This window comes from Schistocerca piceifrons, chromosome 2 (assembly GCF_021461385.2).
Source record: "Schistocerca piceifrons isolate TAMUIC-IGC-003096 chromosome 2, iqSchPice1.1, whole genome shotgun sequence".
NCBI lineage: Eukaryota > Metazoa > Arthropoda > Insecta > Orthoptera > Acrididae > Schistocerca > Schistocerca piceifrons.
Window position 1 is genome coordinate 416,796,153 of NC_060139.1, and position 22,953 is coordinate 416,819,105.

Genomic DNA, 22,953 nt, shown 5'->3' on the forward strand with positions numbered 1-22,953 from the left:
GTCTAGGTGTTACATTACGATTTTAACGTAAGTGGTTGAAGAGGTTGATATATAATTCACCAGATGGTTGAAATCTGTTGGGATATCTCGTGGCATACACAGTACGAGAATCAACTGCATTCTTCCTACACTCCCTATGCACCCTGAGCATGTCAGCTTTTTCTGCATTGGTAAGTCCCATCGTCCACTCACGACCTAATGCACTCAAGTAGCAGTCAAGCACACTGTAAGCAAACGTAACATCGCACCTAGCAACAATGCAGGTTGAATGGCACAAGCGGCAGAACCCAGCAACAAACATCACTGACACTCTCATTACTACGACTACGATTTTTATGATAGTGCATAAGGTTTTCCTTAAATACATATAAATTATTGTTACGAAAAATAATATTAATTGCCATTTGTTAAGTTATTTACGCAAATATGGGAATTTCTCTCTGACAGATAGCATTTTAGTGAGTAATATCCGTTAGATTTTCACTCTTGCAAGAAGTAAAATAATTTTCTGTTGCGAACTCTTCCTTCCACGTTACACTTCTCAGTATTGGTCATCCCATTTCCCTTCTTAGAAAATGAGAAATATCTACCTTCTTCCCCTATTTCGTTTGAATTCGCAATATGGACTTAACCATTTCAGAATAATTACGTTGTGTCGCCCAATTTCTCTCTATGAGCAGGTAGTTGCTTAAACTGTTGTGGCGAGTGGACTGCAGTCAAGTGTCTCATTGTGTTAGTCGATCTTATTGAAGTCAGAAGTGTGAGTAGCACAATTTATGAAAGGTTTCCAAAGCAAAGTATTCTGACAATCTTACAAAGATTCATGCTTCGACACCGCATCACTACAACAAAAGTGACACAAGAAAATACAGGCAGTATTTAATTTCTGTCATGAAAAATGAATGATAAATGGCTCAACGTGCAAGAAAAACCACGTCTTTGTGTCGCAGCTTGCCCAGTTCAGTACAGATGTGTCAGTTTCACTGTAGGGCTGCTTCAAGAACAGGGACACTTCAGCGTTTCAACCGTCAGGTGTGCATGGGTCGTTCAAGAAGAGTGGCATATTATGAGTTGTGAAACTTTACGTTTATAAAATACATTGAATGTAATTTTTTATGAAACGTCCCCTTAGAACTATTTATACATGACTGTCCTTAAACTGACACACAATATTTTTAGCGCAACGCAATCTGACTTTCAAAAATCCCTACAAAAGAATGGCCCTGACTAACATTAACCTATACGTTTCACAAATCACTTACCTCACAAAAATCTTCGTTACTCTAACTACTGCAGTACAGCGAGCGCCACTACTGCCAGCTAAATAAAAGATTCAAACTACGGAAAGCACTAACTACTGATAGGCATAGTTAGCAAATGAAAGATTTTAATAGAGAACAAACAATGTATTTACCATAATAGTCATAATATATATAGCAGTTCATGACAAATTACAAAACTCCGCCATCTCTCTCCCCACATCCATCACTGCTGGCGGCTCACCTCCAACTGCGCAACGCTACGCGCTGTTCACAGCCAGCTGCCTAACACTACAATGGCGAGTATTACAACAATGCAAAGCAGCCACAGACTGCACACAGCACAGCCAGTGATTTTCATACAGAGGTGGCGTTACCAATAAGAAAACCTAAACAGCCTACTTACAACTTCAGCGTTTCGACCGTCAGGTGTGCATGGGTCGTTCAAGAAGAGTGGCATATTATGAGTTGTGAAACTTTACGTTTATAAAATACATTGAATGTAATTTTTAATATCACTGATTCTTATGGTGTCTGTGTTTATACAGTGTCTTACGTTACATAACACCGTTCTTCAGACCTACACTGTTTTAATATTACGAAATTAAGTGCATTGCAGTGTACAAAAAAAAAAAAATAAATAAATAAATAAAAAAATAAAATTATGTAAGTCCACTTATGATTCTGTTTTTGTAAATTGTGTTCCTTAAATTGTACCTGATTGATGTTCCTTATTAAGATACATTTATTTTCAAAATAACTGTTATGCATTTCCTGTTTCTCTAATACAACAATTTTAACTTGTTTTTTGTTTTTATTTTACCTTTATATTAATTTGCCTGATGGATGTTCGAATGTCATGTTATATTACAGTAAGTAAGAAAATACATACGAGGGTCACTCCAAAAGAAATTCACACAATTTTTGTAAAAATAAAGTTTTCATTCTGCATGTGTGAAAGTTTTACAGTGTGTAGATACATCCTTCCCGCTTGTTTTCAAACTTAGTTCAACCTGTTCCCGTGAGTGGTGCTGTCACAGCATGTCTTCAAGATGGCTGCTACACTTGACGTTCGTCAGAAGCAACGTGCTGTCATAGAATTCCTGTGCTGTGAAAACGAGACAGTGGAAAACATCCACAAGAGGTTGAAAAAGGTGTATGGAGATGCTGCTGTCGATCGCAGTACAGTTAGTCGGTGGGCAAGCAGGTTACGTGTTGAAAGCGAGCAATATTGTGGATTGTCCTCTCAGCGGCAGGCCTCATATTGCACACACTCCAGACCAGGGCTTCCCAACGTGTGGTCCGCGGACCCCTAAGGGGTCCGCCTGCTGTTTCTAGGGGGCCGCGGCCACCTTTCACCAATCTTGAAAAATAATGAGTAAAATTATTGAATAAAAATCACTATTTTTTTCGTGTGGAAAACATGTGTACTTTTACTTCAGGTCGTATTCCCAAGCAGCCTTTGCGGTTCCCAAGTGAGAACGCATACACGGTTTAGTCCCGGAGAATGCGGCTTCTCTGATCGACTGTTTCGCAACAATACGGGGGTCGTTTGTGCGCCGGATCACGGCGCTAGATGCGCTGAAACGTCTTACGCATGCGCGGAGCGAGCTTTGTCGACCAATCACAGCGCTCGCTGGCACGTATGCGGCCCCAGGCATCATTAAATGTTAAACTTGCTTTGTCAGTGCACTACCTATTTCATTAGTCGATTTTTGACCAGTTTATTACTTGAAACATGCATCGGTGGCTGAAGTCAGGATCACTGAAGAAGGGTGCAATTTCTCCACCGCCTTCACAACAAGGGAAGTTTCCAGTTGAAATGAATAATGAGGGAGGACGACCAAAGGAAGAACAAACACAAGAATCTCTGCAGCCGGATTTATTATGTGAAAACGCTGCAAGTACTCCATTGGTTGCAATACCCTGTGGAAGTGAAATAACCAAGAAGCGTAAGTACAACGGAAGGTATTTAGAAATGGGCTTTATGGAAACAAAGGACGGTGAAGCTCAATGTGTAATTTGTGAGCGAGTCCTTCCGAACAGTTCAATGGTTCCAGTTAAATTGTGCCTTCATTTTGAAGGTACTCGCGTGGATTTCCAAGCTAAAGACATCGATTTTTTTCAAAAGAAAGAGTGCTGAACTAGCTGCTTCTCAGCATTACATGAAAACTCATGCAAAAACAATTAATGAAAATTCATTAAAAGCTTCTTTCTTGGTTAGTTATCGAGTGGCAAATACAGGCAAAGCTCATACCATTGCAGAAAATCTCGTAAAGCCGTGTGTTAATGATATTGTTCCTTGCATGCTAGACGAAAAGGCAGTAAAGCTTGTATCTTCGGTGCCATTATCAAACAATACTGTCAAGAGACACATTGTTGACATGTCACATTATGTGAAAGACACTCTTGTTTCTCGCATCCCACACAATTAATTTTCTCTGCAGATAGATGAATCCACTGATGTTGTAGGATTAGCGATTTTATTGGCTTTTGTCAGTTATAAATATTCTGGATGTTTTGAGGAGGACCTCTTATTGTGCAGACCACTACCTACCAATACAACAGGTGCTGAAATATTCAGCTTATTGGATGATTTTTTTAGGACTAACGAAGTTTCATGGTCTAATTGCATAGATGTGTGCACAGATGGTGCAAAAGCAATGACCGGTCCTACAGTCGGGGCAATAACGAAAATAAAAGAAAACGCCAGGAATTGCAGCAGTAGTCATTGTGCTCTCCGCAGATACGCTTTAGCTACGAAACAAGTGCCTGTTTCGTTCAAGAAAGTTTTAGACGAATCCATTCAAATCATTAACTACATAAAATCAAGGCCGTTGAAGTCAAGACTTTTGTACAGGATGGGCGAATGGGCAGGCGGTGGACGTTATGGAATGATTAGGATTATTTTTAGAGAAAGGCCATTTATTGGCGAAAACATGTTGAAAGGGGCTACATAGGCCTAGGGAGATGAGGGTGAGCCAGAGCTTAGAGTTTGGCGAAACATTGTTCGCGAAGCTACCGAAAGTTGTCTGCCAAAACTAAGTCCACAGTGCCGCAGCACTGAGAGAAGCGGGAGATGTTCAACGCTACAGGGCGCGCATCCGACTCGCGGGTGAGCAAGAATACAAGAGAGCGAGCCCGGCGACGGGCGGCTGGGTATATTCGACGCACCACGCGGCTTTCTCCACCCTGATTGGTCAGGACCGAGGAAACCGTGCGGGCGGCATGGGACTTTCCAGAGCCGTGTCTGCTAAGCGACGCCTGGGGCGGCGTTACCTCGTAAGCACATGAAAGAGGCGCGTGATAAAGGTGCCCTTCCTCGGTGCTGACTTCCTGTTACTAGACCGTGGGACGAAAGAATTTACAGGCAGCTAACACTGCCGGCCGTAGCTTGGCCGCAATGGAAAAATGAAGTTACCTTTTGGAAGCACATATAATAAAGTAAAATCTACTGTCTGGCTCATCCTTTACAGTGTGAAGATGTGGGAAGCCTTCATCGTTCCCTGCTTCTCCACGCAGAAATGAGGTGGTTCTCACGTGGGAATGCACTCTCTCGGTTGTACGAATTAGGATTGGAAATCTTAGCTTTCCTTTTGGAGCATAACACCAAACTAGGAGACCTTATTAATGACGAAAATTGGCAGTGTATACTTGCCTATTTGTCAGATATTTTCTCCAAAATGAACGAAATGAATATTTCACTCCAAGGTCAAAGTGAAACAAAGGTCACTGCTATCGACAAAGTTCGAGCATTCAAGAGGAAAATAAATTTTTGGCGCAGAGAGTGTCGAGGAGGGGGGAGGTCGAGTGTTTTCCTCTTCTCAAGGAGTTTTTCAAAAACAAAACATTGGCACTAGGGAAGAGTTTGTTTCATCAAATCCTGGATCATCTCCGAAGCTTGATGTCATTGTTGGAGCATTATTTTCCAACAGATGAAGATGAGAAGCTCCAGAAATCCATCCCATTGACCACCCATTCACTGTATCCAAAAATCCGAACATTCTATCATCAAATGAATATGAGCTGTTCACAGAAATTTCCAAAGACCCTACCTTGAAATCAAATTTTGACATTGACGGTTTCTCACACTATTGGATCCGTTTGGATAACAAGAAATACTACCCCTTGTTGAAAAGGCAAAACGTGTACTTCTTCCGTTTGCCACAACAAACATGTGTGAATCTGGATTCTCGATCTATGCTGCCCACAAACCTAGTACCGAAGCTGTCGAGATGCGGAACCAGGCATCCGTCTCCAGGTGTCAAGAACTGAGCCCAACTTTTCAAAATTGTGTCAGCAGAAGCACCCTCAACCATCACATTAGGATTCCATTATTATTCCTACAGACTCATCTATAGTAAAGAAGAAAGCATTTTTCTTCGTAGATGCTCTGTGAACGTACCTGAACTATAAATCTGCAGGACTTTTGTTTCTTTCTTCTATCATTTACAAAATAATTATTAATTGAATTCTGTTGGCATTGATATTTTTGTTACGAAAATTAAAATAATCTCTAAAGCTAATTTCTTTTCTTTATAATATATTCCGTCCTCTCAGTTAATTACAATTACTTGCTATTACTCTGACACTATATTGTGGCAACTGGCTGCGAGCGTGAACAAATGAGAACTTTTCACGTGCCACTTTGTAAAAGGTAAACCTCCTCTTCTAGAATTGTTTCCTTAAAAAAAGAAGTTCTGTGAAATGCTTTGTCTTCTTATATAGAAATAAGAGAGTCTGTTTGTTTGTTTTCCTAATTTGTTTACAGTCAAGGCTGACTGCCACGATATAGTGTCCAAGTAGTAGTTGAAGTCGTCAGCTGTGGTTAAACTGTTGTCACTCCGCCTGCCAGTTGCCAGCTACCAACTGACAGTACACTGTTGCAAAGCCACCTTCTAGCTGCCGGCTACGGACTGACAGCTGCCGTTCAATAGATGCGCAAAGACGTAAAAATAACTAGACTTTCCGAGCTGTTTACATGGGCTCGAAAGTCGATTGTGGAACTGGAAAACGGCTTTATAAAAGCAAATTTCCAGAACGATTTTCAAGTGTTTACCTGACCAACCAAAAGCAGAACTGGGACATCGGCTTACGAAATCTGGTTTTGGAAACGCATGTAAACTGGGTGAATGTATTCCTTGGCCTCCTTTCTTTCGTGATGTGTTTGTATCCCGAATCATGGGTCTGCCTCTTTTCTTCACAGCAGTCTAAGGTGCAGTGTCGTCGTGGATTGCTCCCGTCGGAGGTTCGAGTCCTTCCTCCGGCATGTGTGTGTGTGTGTGTGTGTGTGTGTGTGTGTGTTGTCCTTAGCGGAAGTTAGAAGTGTGTAAGACTAGGGACTGATGACCTCAGCAGTTAAGTGCCATAGACTTTACATACAGTTGAACATGTTTCTTCGGATTTCACGAAAAACCACTCACACACACACACACACACACACACACGACTGTTACTAAATGTGAATGCTCCTTACACAACAGTAACCAAACAGTGGAAGTGAACAGGCCACAAGCGGCAGCTTGTCAACAGCGAACAGTTTGGACGTGACGTTGATTGCTCTTGGAGGGAGGAAGCTCCAAGGTGTGACATGTCATTTACCAAGTAATTTTAATCTAGTATGTTGAACAAAGAGAGTAAATCCACTAGTACGTGTCTGGATACAGTGGGAATTCAAATTGGATCGTTAATTTTCATTTGTTCTCGTTCTTCTCTAAGCCAAATACTATTGATACTTTGGGGGGGGGGGGGGGGGGGCGTCATTGGGATGCTTTCAGTTCGCATGGTTTCGCTCTGAAATTCAAAGTTACTGTGCTCTTGACTGACTAGGGGTTCGCCATGGATTTTCGACTGACGAAGGGGTCCGCCAGCTGAAAAGGTTGGGAAGCCCTGCTCCAGACAATGTGCAGAGAGTTAACGAATTGGTGACTGCTGAGAGACGCATAACAGTGAGCGTATTGTCACGCTACGCTTGGGGAAGGAAGTGTCTGCAGAATACTGAAAGTGTTGGCGTTAAAAAAGGTTTGTGCCAGGTGGGTTCCCAGGATATTCACAGTGGCTCACAAAGAAAGAAGAAAAATGGCATGCAGCGAACTTTTGGAATAGTACGAGAATGGTGGAGACGGAAGAATAGTGATGGAAAATGGCTCCACCATTTTTCACCAGAGACTAAGAGGCAATCAATGGAGTGGCATCATGCAAATTCACCCAAGGAAAAAGAAAATTCAAAACCACACCTTCTGCTGGAAAAGTTATGGCTACGGTGTTTTTCGATTCCGAAGGACTCTTGCTTGTCGACATCATGCCAAGTGGGACCACCATAAATTCTGATGGATATGTGCCTATACTGAAGAAACTTCAAACTCCACTGAGTCGTGTTCGACCACATCGGCAAAAGCAGGATGTTTTGCTGTTGCACGACAATGCACAGCCACACATCAGTCAAAAAACCGTGGAAGCGATCACAAAACTCGGATGGACAACACTGAAACACCCGCCATACAGTCATGACCTGGCTCCATGTGACTATCATCTCATTGGGAAACTGAAAGACTCTCTTCGTGGGACAGGGTTTGTAGATGATGACTCCCTTGTGCACGCTGCCAAGAAGTGGCTCCAACAGGTTGGTCCAGAATTTTACCGTGCGGGTATACAGGCGCTGGTTCGAAGATGGCGTAAGGCAGTTGAGACTCATGTAAATTATAAGGAGAAATGAAAATATTGTTCCTAAAGGATGTATCTACACACTGTAAAACTTTCAAACATGTGGAATAAAAGATGGATTTTAAAGAAAATTGTGTGCATTTCTTTTGGAGTGAGTCTCGTACATTATATACTGGGTATAAAAGTGGTAAAAGTATGACATGAGCGGGCATAATAAAAACGAAAAGTTTAGAAGATTAAAAAAACTTACACAGCTCAAAGAAATAATTAGATTACCTGATAACATCCCACATTCGATGAATATTGAACTACATGCACATATTACTGTTGTGTAGACATCATTGGGGCTGTCGGTGGTGGTTCTTGAGTCATCAGAGCAAATGTAAAGGCATATAACTTTCGTTCAATACCTTGAATCATACGTGGGGTGGATTCAGACTAAACAATATCTGCAAATTATCGTGCAGATTGATTCATCCCAATCATCACCCCGGGGTATACGCAGAAGGATCTTCCTCGCTATATATTTCCGAACACGTAACACTGGTGGAGCCGCTTCTCTGGCAATGCCGCGGATCATATGTGGAATGGGCCAATACTAAACATTATCTGCGAATCATTGAACAGATGTACCTACCCAAACTGATACCCTAGAGTACACCCGAGTGGATCCACGGATCCACCAGGTAAAATATTTCCAAAGTCATGCATAACACTGGCGGATCCATCTCGGTACTCATCTGCGAGCTGCATGCATCGCAGATGACGAGGATGAAGACACCTCAGGTGTCAATGGAGTGAGGGAGAGGGGTGTAGCAGGTCAATGCTTGGGGATCCAACACACAAAATAGCCCAACGGTGCTGTGTAGTGGGAGGGAACATGTCAGCTCACAGAATAACTGCTTGGGATTATATCTAACATGCTGCATGTATGGGTCTGTGACAGAAGTCGTTTTCGTAGATGTATCGAAGAGCTGCGTTAAGTTTTGTTACCTGTACTGGAGAAAAACCAATTCAGTATGGCGGTTTCTTGTAGTGGTGGAAGAGCTGAGAGTTGTGATGACTGAAACAGTTTACTGCAGTTTGGATGTATTTTTATATACATATTCATGCGATTTGGTAGCTTTTTGATACAACGTCAACCTTCCAGACACTCAAGACCGAGAAAAGATTATAAATTATGCTCTGTCTGTATTCAGTTTTAATTCTCCACCTGTAGACCACTTTGGGATTCATAACACCGACTACAACAATATACAAGTGTATATTAAAACAGGTGATATACATTTCCGTCAAACCCAGGACAATGTTCTCCACTATACCATCGAATGTAGATATCACCGAATTAGAGCAAACAGTGTTTGTTCCTGCAAGTATTAACGAGAGGAACCAATGTGTCGAACAGACTTAAACCACTCTCTAATAAAGAAATTCCTCCTGTACAGTTGAGGTGCTACGTGCGTGAAAAAGAAAACTAAAGCTACATGACATAGAACTAATGAAATGCGAACTAGCATATACGGTGTAGCTGTAAAAAGAAGTGGCAATCACAGATGTGCAAGGGGGGTTTAAATATGGCTTTAAACGTCAAGTACGGGGAAATACTGACCATGTCCAAAGATTTTTGGGGTCAGGTCAATTAATGAGGCTACCGTTTCCGGTTGTCCTGAGTGATATTTAAGTCCCAGATTCTTCCAAGAAATCCGTGGAAGACGCCGCTAAAAATCTGCAAGCACAATCATGTTCAGGACGAAGTCTGACTTTCCGGTATTTACGTATCTTAAGGATCACAGATATAAAGTTTCAACGTTTAGCAGTTTGAATGAGAGATATTGCTCATTGTATTACTTCAAAAATTGTTCAAATGGCTCTGTGCACTATGCGACTTAACTTCTGAGGTCATCAGTCGCCTGGAACTATGAACTAATTAAACCTAACTAACCTAAGCACATCAAACACATCCATGCCCGAGGCAGGATTCGAACCTGCGACCGTAGCGGTCGCTCGCTTCCAGACTGTAGCGCCTAGAAACGCACGGCCACTCCGGCCGGCTGTATTACTTCAGTAAACATTACACACACATTTGAAGATTACAAGCTATCTGCCTTGTCTCCCTCTATTGGTACTAAATTTATCTGCCCCTGTCACGACTGGCGAGAGGAAGGACACGCCCACTTAAAGTCTCATTATTTAGATTTATTACAGAGAAATGTATTTCATAAGATTTCTATGGTCTTCTGTAAAGGGACTAATAGTTACAATCTGTGAATATGTGAGAAATGCAAAGCCTGCAGACTGTTCTGAATGCGGTGGGTGTGTCATGGGCATTCAAAGCTTTGTGCTAGCTTGTGCGTGTCAAGTCGCCACTGATGGAAGCTCACGAAACCCAGCGGTCTTTGTCACTAGGTAGGGGTTAGCGCCAGTAGGGGGGGGGGGGCGAGAGGGGGAGGGCAAAGCCAATTCCAGCACAGTTTGTTAGTGCAGGTTGCATACATCAGGAACCAACATACATTCAGAGACAAATTAGATTTATTCATGAACTTAGCACATTGTTCTGCTAAGAAAAAAACGAAGTAGGCGGTACAGTTGAAGAGGAAAGGACATCTCTAAAACGGGCAGTCACAGAAGTTGGAAGGAAAAGCAGGTACAGAGAAGGTAACTGAAGAAACCATGGGTTACCAAAGAAATACTCCAGTTGATCGATGAAACAAAGAAGTACAAAGACGTTCAGGAAAATTCAGGAATACAGAAATACAAGTCGCTGAGGAATGAAATAAAAAGGAAGTCCAGGCAAGCTAAGACGAAATGGGTGCAGGAAAAAGTGAAGAAATCGAAGAAATGATTGTCGAATGGATTGACTCAGCACATAGGAAAGACAAAACAACCTTCGGTAACATTAAAAGGAAGGATTGTAACATTATGAGTGCAACGGGAATTCCACTGGCAAGTACTGAGGAGAGAACAGAAAGGTGACAAGAGTACATTGAAGGCTGGAAAGGATACACTGAAGGCCTCAATGACGGGGAAGATTCTTCTGACGTGATAGGAGAAGAAGCGGGAGTCGATTTAGAAGAGAAAAGGGATTCAGAATCAGAATTTAAGAGAGCTTTGGAGGAATTAAGATCAAATAAGGCAGAATGGGTAATTAACATTCCGTCAGAAGTTCTAAAAACATTCTGGGAAATGACAACAAAACGACTATTCATGTTGGTGTGTAGAATGTATGAATCTGGCGACATACCATCTGACTTTCAAAAAATTATCGTCCACACAATTACGAAGACTGCAAGAGCTGACAAGTGCGAGAATTATCGCACAATCAGCGTAACTTCTCATGCATTCAAGTTGATGACAAGAATAATATACTTTCAGAAATGGTATGACTATACACATTTCACATTGCACCAATGGCCCTCTTAACATTAAATACCTTGATAATAAGCTCGTTATTCGAGTCACATTCTTCAAGAAACCTGGAAAAACTAACACCCAAGTGGTGGGCCGTAAGTATAGCAATAGCTTCAAAACTTTTTTCCATCTCCAGTAAACATGCCAATTTACGAATTCGTTTCAGTACACAATAGACCAAACCGTTGAGCCTAACTCGCTTTTTGTTTTACACACACGAGAAAAACGTCAACACCAAGAAGGAGTTGTGCGACATAAACTAAAGTTGGTCGTCGTATTTCTACATCTGAAACATGATATTTATTCAGATTTCCGCCAGTCGCTTAAGAGTGGCGCTATTAGCACCACTATGAGGATGCAAATCAAATTTGCTTTCAATGCACGCTGTAACGGTCGTGAGCGTTAGTTACCTTTGACACTGGACGTGATCAATTGATGTTAGTCAGCAACGTCTGCAAGCAGGGTTGCCATATCTGGCTGGGGCCCCGTCGAGACACTGAGATGGGGGTGCAGAAATGAAGTAAAATATTTATTTAAGGTGCTTACTTTTTATTTAGAATACAATTACATAGAACTTGTTGCGGTAGAAGTAGTTGGTACATCACATTTTTCGAAAGATTTCACGTTTCTCAACAAATCTTTTTTCGATTTTACATATTTATAAGACTCAATGCAAGTCAGCTTGTAGTTAAACTGCACTGTAAGATTGATTCCTCAGTCTCTGGCAGAGTCGATTTCTTTCATAATTCCACTGGTCTGACATCTGCGAAAGTACTCTTTCCACAGCGGCGTTGTGTGCGGGAATAGAAAACAAGTTCAAATGGCTCTGAGCACTATGGGACTCAACATCTTAGGTCATAAGTCCCCTAGAACTTAGAACTACTTAAACCTAACTAACCTAAGGACATCACACACACCCATGCCCGAGGCAGGATTAGAACCTGCGACCGTAGCAGCCCCGCGGTTCCGGACTGCAGCGCCAGAACCGCACGGCCACCGCGGCCGGCTAGAAAACAAGTGCTCGGACAATGTTAGTAGTTGGCATTTAGGTTCAGGGTTTTCGGTTTCCTTAAGGAAGTACATCCACCATCCTTCCACGGAGTGTTTAGACTTCTCTTCTATCGAGTCACGCTTGGTTTTTAAACATCTCTTCACATACATATACTGCTGTAAACAGTTGTAGTCTGAAATGTTCACACCATTTTTAGCCAGTTGCATAACAGTGTTTTCAGTCATCACCCAGTCTGGGGTTTAGATAGCATCATCCAATCAAATACTTGATATTTGTTAACAGAAATAGCCCATTTCGCTAAGTAATCAACTTCTGTGGTACAGAAAGCCATTGTCTCACCCTCATATTTCGAAATCAAATTAATTATTTCTTGATTAAGGTTCTCATTCTTTAATTTCTTCAAATTGATCTTGGTTTGCATGCCAATAAATTGGGTGCCTTATTTTCACTCAGACATGTTTGATTGTATATTAATATATTTCTTATTTAAGTTATCGAGACTTTATTCTTTTCCACACTTTATATTTTGTTCAAACAGGACCAACTGCAGGAACATGAAGTAAATTTCACTGATCAGACTACTGAAAAAATCTGAAATTAATTTAGGTGGCCTGTCCTCAACGGCAAAAATTTTTTTAGTGGAATCCAGAGCTAAAGAAACCCGTAAACTGCGGGCACTAACGACAGCCATCTTGCTTTTGAGTGAGATGGAAGCGTCAGATGACTGATAGCAACGCTTAAGCAGCTTTCAGCTTCTCTGTTCTTTCCGAGTGTATTGAAAAATATTTTTATGACTATTATTTTAATGTCGGCAGTTAAGCCTCCTGCTCCGCTTGATATACTACTGTGGAGAATGTGAGCAGAGTATCCAATTCCTTCAACATTTTTTCCTAGTTCTTCTTTAATTTGGTGAAGCCCTCCGAAGTTGGTATTGTCTCCACGAAAAGCGTTTAACTCTTCATCTAATGGAAACTGCAGTCATCTTAAAGCGTCTAGGGAAAACTTTGCAGCTGTCTCCGATGTTTCGTTATTCAGTGAATCAAACTTCATCAGCTTCTGTTGGATTCCGTCTGCTTCAGTCAACTACTTCGGAGTCAGAATACATTGCGGCATTCAGTTTTACGGTACAGTCAAGAGAACTGAAGGACAGATGATGCTTGACAAATTTATAAGCTGCTTGTTCTGCTGCAGCAAGGAGCAGTGCTTCCTGGGGATCTTCTTTAATCATGATTGTGTAAATAGCCTTTGATGTAGATGCTACAGTGAATCTATATTTAGTATTCTTCGCAGAAATGTGATGCCTCACATCTGCCTTACCTCATACAGTTCCAGATAACATATCAGTGAATTCAAATGCTGCTTTCAAAAAATTTCTTTATTTGAAAATTATTTTCTCTGGCAGAAATTCCATTTTCCTTAATTACTCAGTGAATTAAATATGCTATTACAAAGGATACTACAAAATTTTTGCATTGTGGATAAGCCACAACCTAATTCTGTTTATCTTCAGACCAGTCCACACATTCACTATAGTAAAAGATTTAATCTTCTCATAAAGGATATACCTTAACAGTTAAATAACTAAATGTACAGCGACCTGCCTACTGCAAACACTTAAACTTGATGCCACTTAATTAGGAAACTTTTGCCTCAATACCACAGCTTATTTACTGAAATTAGCTCTCACTATTCTTCAAGAAGCTGAGTGAAACAGGTTGTTTCCATCACAGAACGTCTGAAGTGGTCATCATGAATTCACCTGAAAATTCTACAACACCAGCCAGCAAAGGTAGCCACTAAAGCCATTCATCCATTCGAGTAGATCTGTTAGTGTCAAGAAGTGTCATAATCAACGACAGATGAGAGTGAGTAGTTTTGCAGATTTTTTTTCTTTTTTCTTTCATAAGTGCTGACACTGGATCAATTTCCCTATTTTTAGATATCCAGAGGGCTTTTAACATCGTTCGTCACAAGCGAGTTCTTACCAAATTGCGTGCCTACGGAAAATCGTGTCAGCTGTTCTACTGGATTCATTATTTCCGGTCAGAAAGCTCACAGTTAGTTGTACTTGACGGAAAGTCAAAGACTAAAACATATGTAACATATGGAGTTCCCTAAGGAAGTTTTAAAAGGCCCTGGTACTCCTGATCTCTTTAGTAGATTTAGCGAACAATCTGACCTGTTGGACTGCAGAATATTCATAATTGTAATCCCAAAGTATTTAAGAGTAGTTGAATCGCAGCGTTTAGATTTGTGTGACATATCGCGCAACCGAAATTTAGTGGATTCATTTCGGCACTCACTTTGCGTTATTTAGAGACAATTTCCACTTTTCGCACCATTGAGATATCTGGTCAAAACCATTTTACAATTGGTAGAATCTGTATACGATGTAACTGTTCGTTGCACGTTTTTGACATGGCTTTGACATCTTAGGGAATGCCACTTTCGACTATGTTACGATGATCTGAAAATGGCTCTCTGCCTAAAACTAGTCATCGAGCGAATAAAGAAAACTAAAATTTGCAACTTTTGACTGGTTTTTTGTTCTACTGATTAACATAAGTTCCTGACCCACAGCTACTCGAGCATGCTGGAAGTTAGCATTTTACAATTGGTTTTGATCATCTGATAACTTTACAAAATGGTAAATAACAGCATCATCATCATCATCCGGATCGGATGGAGGCACGTTTCCTGGCTGCTGCACAGGCGTGTAACTTATTCTCTCTTCATGTGAAGTATGTGCGCTTCAGTGGTGCTCTTTACAAAATCTAATTTTATTTGTTTTCCGAAGCCGAAATGACTAATGCTTTTGAATACTCCATCATATGTAGTAGCGTGATATGTATAACGTAACACGTTTTTACTTAGGTACGGACATGCTACACAGTGGTTTATAGTTTTTTTCTGATTTACATTCGTATCGTTATGTGTGTTTAGTAAATTACTCTACCTCTATATGCCTAAATTTTCTTCGTCTGAAGATAGTCATTACCAATCAAAATTAATAACATGATTACAAATTAGCATTGTGATCCAGGATTGGAATTATAATAAAGCAAAGGTTTTAAAATTTTTTGCGTTTGATTTTCATAAAATTTTGATATAAAGTCTATGTTAAATAATAATGATTATATCCTTTAACTTAATGTAACTCTGTTTTACATACTTCATCAAGTTCACCGAATACCTTATTTTATGTCACCATTACAGTGGTACCGATGGCCGGTTAGAACGATCAACTGTTACCAAAGGTAGAATAGTGGGTGGTAGGTAAAAAAGTTTGACTACCCCTGAATTAGAAAGTATACTAGCAATTCCCCTTCAGTAATCGCCAACCCCAGGCCACACATGACCTCCTGCAGAAACAGGTTTAATGTATGTAAAGTATATACAGGTAGCATACACTTGGCGACTCCTTGTCATCTGAGGTCTTCTTTAAATGGCTTCTGGACCGAGTGACAGGTCTCGTATAATGCACACTTTTCCACTGCTGGAGGTTGTGAAAGGAGGATAAACAAATGTTTCCCATTTATCGACTGTGCGTGTTTGATGATTTGTATTCTGCTCATTAAAATTGTAATGAGTAAACTACTTTCTCACTGCAGTAGTTTAATGGCAACCTTGACGATTTTCATGAGGCCAGTAGGAAATAGGCTTTGATCTTAAGAACCGCTCTGTTGCAGTAGCCGACGGCGACCATTAAGATGCAGTGTCAACCTCGGCGGGGTATGCTTCTCTGTCATTTCACCTGCCGTGCCTGAACTCTTTGCAAGGACCACACACTAGGAGTTGTTTTGCTGCTGCTGCTACTCTGCATAATCGACCGACATTGTACTGGGATGCTGAAAATTTAATGAGGCAGCAGATTAATTTCAATTTGAAACTTTGTAGAAGTACTTCCCTCAACTTTAATATCTTAGAACGAATATTAAGAGTAATACAGTGCATAACACAGCACGCCATCAGAGACAGTTGACACTGTACTATGGTTTAACACCATAATTCATGTTGTGATTGCTCTCTCCATCTAGCTCAGATGTTCTCAGTCGGAAAAGCGCAGTGAACAATACATTGTCAACAGATGCATGTCGAAGACAATACTAGTATTCTTCTATTTCAAATATTGACAATGTCTTCGAGTACTGAGAACAATCAAGTCTGTTGGAAGTAACAGCGAAAAAATCAATGCTCGCGCTCGAAGTACAATACATAAAATGAATCCCTACGTTCTTATAACAGAAACCTTCCTTTATAGAAAAGAGCCCTTTTTGGCCAAGGAATTACATTATAAATTTGCCAACATAGAATAAAGTGTTATCCTTGTTTAGCGAGAATTTGAAAGGTATATTAGGTAAGTGGTTTTAAATTTTTTTTTACATATTAGGTCAATTACATATGTCATCAACAATGTTCGAGTAAGAGAAATAAGCAAAAAGTAAAACTTCTGAAAGAGAGTGAGAGTGTTAGCATTAATTTTCAGTCAACTGAAGACATACAATCTGTAATATATTATGCGAGTGCCATCTGTCACATCTCTCATATCATAAAACACCTGGATATGCATAGCTGCTCCGAAAAAGATTTGGTCAACTAAAAGAAAAACAATGAGAAGGAACATCGTGCCGCTCCGCTTGAACAGAATACTTGTTCTACATATTGCAAGCGCTTCCTGCAGGTATTTTATGATCGTCATGTAAGAGACAGAGCAGGATTCGTAGTGTACATGGTTAAAGGAGAATACAGTTTGAGTCGAACTACAAAAACGATAGATTGAAGATATACCGGGTGATCAAAAAGTCAGTATATATTTGAAAACTTAATAAACCACGGAATAATATAGATAGAGAGGTAAAAATTGACACACATGCTTGGAATGACATAGGGTTCTATTAGAACAAAAAAAAAATTGCTAGACGTGTGAAAGATCTCTTGCGCGCGTCGTTTGATGATCGTGTGCTCAGCCGCCACTTTCGTCATGCTTGGCCTCCCAGGTCCAAGACCTCAGTCCGTGCGACTATTGGGTTTGAGGTTACCTGAAGTCAAGTGTATCGTGATTGACCGACGTCTCTAGGGATGCTGGAAGACAACATCCGACGCCAATGCCTCACCATAACTACGGATATGCTTTACAGTGCTGTTCACAACATTATTTCTCGACTACAGCTATTGATGAGTAATGATGGTGGACATATTGAGCATTTCCTGTAAAGAACATCATCTTTGCTTTGTCTTGCTAATTATTGCTATTCTGATCAGATGAAGCGCCATCTGTCGGACATTTTTTGAACTTTTGTATTTTTTTGGTTCTAATAAAACCCAATGTCATTTCAAGCATGTGTGTCACTTTGTACCTCTCTATCTACAATATTCCGTGATTTATTCAGTTTTCAAATTTATACTGACTTTTTGATCACCCGGTATGTCGACGTCACGTTTACAAATTTTAACTCTGTCAAATTAAAAAGAAATTAAAAGTGATCTTTCGGTGGGACCTTAAGAGGTCAATGTATCCACATTTGGCATTTTCTTAGTACGCAAACTGTACTACGAAAATTGCCAAATACTGGTTTTTAGCTCTGGAACGCTGGAATCCGACATGACGGAAAAATAAATTTGATGTTGGCGACTAGCGCTACAGGTGACCAGTCTACTAAACAGAAATAACATGAGTAAGAACATTGCGAAAAGCTTCGGCTGCATAAAGAAATGTTCACTACTGCGAATTCCCAATAACGCCATTTCTCCGACACGCGGAGGAAGCTGTCTGACCACAGTCCAGACGTACGTAGTACGAGATAAAGATAGCGCTTTCGAAACGGCGGGGAAAAACTCAGTGCCCTAGAACGGCTCAGCATCGAGGAATTGTTTCCGACGAAGGTGACAACGAGACGCCTTCAGTCCGTATTGGTACGTGAGTACAGCCGCTGTAGCGTACATTAGCAGTCGCAATGCTTTGTGGCCCCCACACTGTGCTACTGATCTTACGCTATCGTATCACGTAGCGGCTGCAGGATATTTATGGTCTCCCCACTGAAATCTCTTGCATGTATTCGTACAGACTGTGTATGTAGGAGATGCTATGTCTGCTAGAATCGGACTAAAGTAGTAAATAGTTGTTTTTTTCAGATGACTGGTACCGTAATCGATTGCTGGACTTGAAGACATTAATAACTTACATTTAAGGATTACTCAGAGAGTTGCATCTGAGAACCTATGTCTTGCAACGGGGAAAAAGAACACTATCCCAACCAAATCGCCGGCCGATGTGGCCGATCGGTTCTAGGCGCTACAGGCTGGAACCGCGCGACCGCTACGGTCGCAGGTTCGAACCCTGCCTCGGGCATGGATGTGTGTGATGTCCTTAGGTTAGTTAGTCTTAAATAGTTCTAGGGGCTGATGACCTTAGAAGTTAAGTCCCATAGCGCTCAGAGCCAACCAAATCACATGAAGCAGAGCCACAGCGTCTCATTTACTGACATAGAAGTAATCAACGTTGCTACCTCCTGTAACACTGTCATCTTCAGGGAGAAATCGCGCTATTCGATCACGTTACTCAGATGATTGTGTAGAGCGAAACTCAAATCGATCACAAGTTTATAGATACCGGCAGCTCTTGGAAACAAAATACGTGATATATATTAAGCATATCCATTATAGATATTTAAGAACTGTTTTTTCAATGTAAGTAGGGGAAACTGGACCCAGCCACTATTTTGAAATATTTGTTCATTCCATTAACCGGTTTTCTTCAGGTGATGCCCAGAGGGTTACATGACTATGTCGTTGTGTAATGTTGAGTATTGACTCTATGATGAGAAGATGGAACATGCTTTAATGTACCACGATGAATAATTAACGTTTATGTGGTTCTTTTTATCCAAAAGTAGTTTCTGTACTCATTGCGGGTGGCTTCGTAACGTGAAATACGTGCTTAAGAAATATGTTATCATATGAACTCAGTTTTTCTTATCATATATAGAGGAACACATCATTATCAATATTAAAACTCATCTTTCGAGAAACTGAAACAATTTCGGTCATACACAACTGGAATTTAAGAACAGAAATGTATTAAAATGTTCTAGAACCGACTAGTGGCCTGTTGGGAACGGCACAACGTAGTTCCAAAATTGGTGTCCACAGCAAAACTGAGAGTCAGGATAAGACTGGCTCACGATAAGACTGGCTCACTGTTTATTTTGATGAGTCGGGGATTCACATGTTACCACAGTGAAACTGTGCCGGCAGAACCACAGTGTCCGATATTATTGCACCATAATTATAACATTCAACGAACTTTATCTTCTTCGTCCAAGTAACAAAGACTTATTTCTGTGATAAAGCCTTCGTTCCATAATGGAACGTGCGCTGCTGTGGAGCTCCCTGGCCGTGTACCAGACCGGAATACTTACTAGGTGTCACTATACGAGATCACTATCGCTAATATCTCAGCTATCCAGTTTCGGCTCACAACTCGCCTAACAGATAAAGTAAGACAGGAACTCTGGAACTCGGTTTTCGCTTCCGGTCCAGCTAACAGTTTGAGCCCGTCATCTGAACATTTCATAATGGGATATGCTTCAGTTCTTGTTATGCTGAACGTCAGTAACTGGATTGAGATTGGTAGTGGAAGTTAGACTACGCATTTTGGTTCGTCGACATGAGGCGCACTTCAGTATCCCCTTGTAGTTTTATCGCTGGTTGCCAGCATTCACAGACTAAAGCTGGAATGTTGTCACACCTTACTGAAGTTGAATACAACAAGAAAGGGCTACTGACTTTTCGTAAATCATTTACGTACCATGAGTTTTGTGAATGGCTATGTCAGCGGCAGAAGAAGAGGTTTGTGTTACGGCCTTGGTCTACCTCCGCCAACGATCGGTGCCTTTCTTCAGACAGAGAGATAACCGTATAATAGAGACGACCACGCAAATAAACGTTGCGAGTTAATGTCGACGTATTGCTTTGTAAGCTGTTCTCCTTTAAGAGATGCACGGCTCTCGACCCGAGCAATGAAACGTACCAACGACGCATTACATGCCCAACACACGTCGGTAGAGAGACATAACCAGAATGAAATTTTCGCGCATTAGCAATATTTGTAACAATTATTGCGGAATCTACAAATATAGTTACATACCAGCCGAAGTTAACACACAACCGCCCCAAACTCTTCTTTGTCTTTTAACAATATAGAAACGATGCCTATTTCAGCGAATCTTATTTCGTTCATAAACAATGGGTTGAAGGAATGTTGAATTACAGAAGCATATGACTTGTTTTATGTGGTTTTCTCGCAGTTGTTATTTCAAGATATGTTCATTTTCCAGCAAGAGCGTTTAAGATATGTTCATTTTCCAGCAAGAGCGGTTACGCTGTTATATTTTTTACAAAATTTTTCAATGAATAACGAAGGATGCTAAGCTTGTGGACCCATTATGAAAAGGTATCCTCACTCGAAACATCAGTGTGTGTCAGCGCAGTGCTCGTTGAAACGCAGTTACGGAGTGAGGATTTGTAAAATTTAAAAGAATGAAGAAAAAATTCTTCACTCAGTAAGGAAGTGCGATCTAGGAAGCTATCCCAAATTCTTCGTTAGCTTATTTTGATGATAACAAAATCCTGAATTCCAGTCTTATTTTTTTCTTGAGTCACCAATCTTGGGTCATCAGTTTCATGCAGCCCGCCAACAATTCCACTCCTGTGCCAACCTCTTCATCTCAGAGTAGCACTCGCAGCCTACGTCCGCGCGACCGCTACGGTCGCAGGTTCGAATCCTGCCTCGGGCATGGATGTGTGTGATATCCTTACGTTAGTTAGGTTTAAGTAGTTCTAAGTTCTAGGGGACTCATGACCTCAGATGTTATGTCCCATAGTGCTCAGAGCCATTTGAAACATTTTTTTTTTTTTTTTTTGCAACCTACGTCCTCAATTATTTGCTGGATGTATTCTAATCTCTGTCTTATTCTACAGCTTTTTCCCTCTACAGTTCCCTCTAGTACATGAGAGTCATTCCCTGATGTCTTAACATATGCCCTATCATCCTGTGCCTTCTTGTCAGTGGTTTTGCACATATTCCTTCCCTCTCCGATTCTGCGTAGAACCTCCTCATTCCATACCTTACCAGTCCACCTAACTTTCGACATTCGTCTGTAGCACCACATCTCAAATGCTTCGATTCTCTTCTGTTCCTGTTTTCCTACAGCCCATGTTTCACTACCATACGATGTAGTGTCCCAAACATACGTTTTCAGAATTTATTCTTCAAACTAAGGCCAATGTTTGATACTAGTAGACTTCACTGGGCCATGAATGCTCTTTTTGACTGTGTGTGCCTGCTTTTGATGTCCTCCTTGCTCCGTCCGTCATTGGTTATTTTGTTGCCTATGTAGCAGAATTACTTAACTTCATCTACTTCGTGACCATCAATCCTGATGTTAAGTTTCTCGCTGTTCTCATCTCTGCTACTTCTCATTACTTTCGTCTTTCTTCGATTTACTCTCAATCCATATTCGGTACTTATCAGACTGTTCGTTCCAGTCAGCAGATCCAGTAATCCTCCTTTACTTTCACAGAAGATAGCAATGTCATCAGCGAATCGTATCGTTGATATCCTTTCACCTTGAATTTTAATTCCAATCCTGAATCTTTCTTTTATTTCCATCATTGCTTCTTCGATGTACAGATTGAACAGTAGAGGGGGAAGACTATGTCCCTGTCCTACACCCTCCTTAATCCGAGCATTTCGTTCTTGCTAAATTATGATGTCTTGGCTCTTGTACTTATTATTCGCCTCTCCCTATAGCGTATCCCTATTTTTCTCAGAATTTCGAACATCTTGCACCATTTTACATTGTCGAACGGTTTTTCCAGGTCGACAAATCCAATGAACTTGTTTTGATTTTTCTTTAGTCTTACTTCCATTATCAACCACAACCTCAGAATTGCCTCTCTGGTGCCTTTACCTTTCCTTAAGCCAAATTGATCCTCAATTTTCTTTTCCATTTCTATGTATATAATTCTTGTCAGCAACTTGGATGCGTGAGCTGTAAAGTTAATCGTGCAATGATTCTCGCGCTTGTCAGCTCTTGCAGTCTTCATAATTGTGTGAATGAAATTTTTCCGAAAGTCAGATGGTATGTCGCTAGATTCATACATTCTATATGCCAACGTGAATAGTCGTTTTGTTGCCACTTCCCCCTGTGATTTTAGAAATTCTGATGGAATGTTATCTATCCCTTCTGCCTTATTTGATCTTAAATCCTCCAAAGCTCTTATAATGGCCTGATATTCCCAACAGATTATGAAACTCCAGGAGAAAATACTGCATGTTTTCATAAATGTATTTCGCTTCGTGTTTCTTCTTCTCCATTACAATTAAATCTACGGTCGAATATCACGCATGCGAGGAAAAAACTGTAGAACTGAAAGTCAGATAAAGTCATACAAAACAATGTTATGGGCTAAGCTTTATTCCGTAATTATGTACTCTAGACGAACACACTGCGTAGTTTCATTGGGCTTCTCACTCATTAGTACCTCAGGTTGCCATTCTGTATGCAAGTCGCGAACAACAAGCGGCCGTCTTAATGTGTTTCTTATAGA

The 22,953-nt window shown here is 40.8% G+C and overlaps 1 protein-coding gene across 1 annotated transcript in view; it reads left to right on the forward strand.

Moving 5' to 3' along the window:
• Positions 1 to 18,136: 18,136 nt before the first annotated feature.
• LOC124777525 (macrophage mannose receptor 1-like) overlaps positions 18,137 to 22,953 on the forward strand; it is a 69,855-nt gene continuing 65,038 nt past the window's right edge. The window contains exon 1 of the mRNA XM_047252973.1: positions 18,137 to 18,255. The gene's annotated coding sequence lies outside the window, so the exon portion shown is untranslated. The remainder of the gene's footprint in view (positions 18,256 to 22,953) is intronic.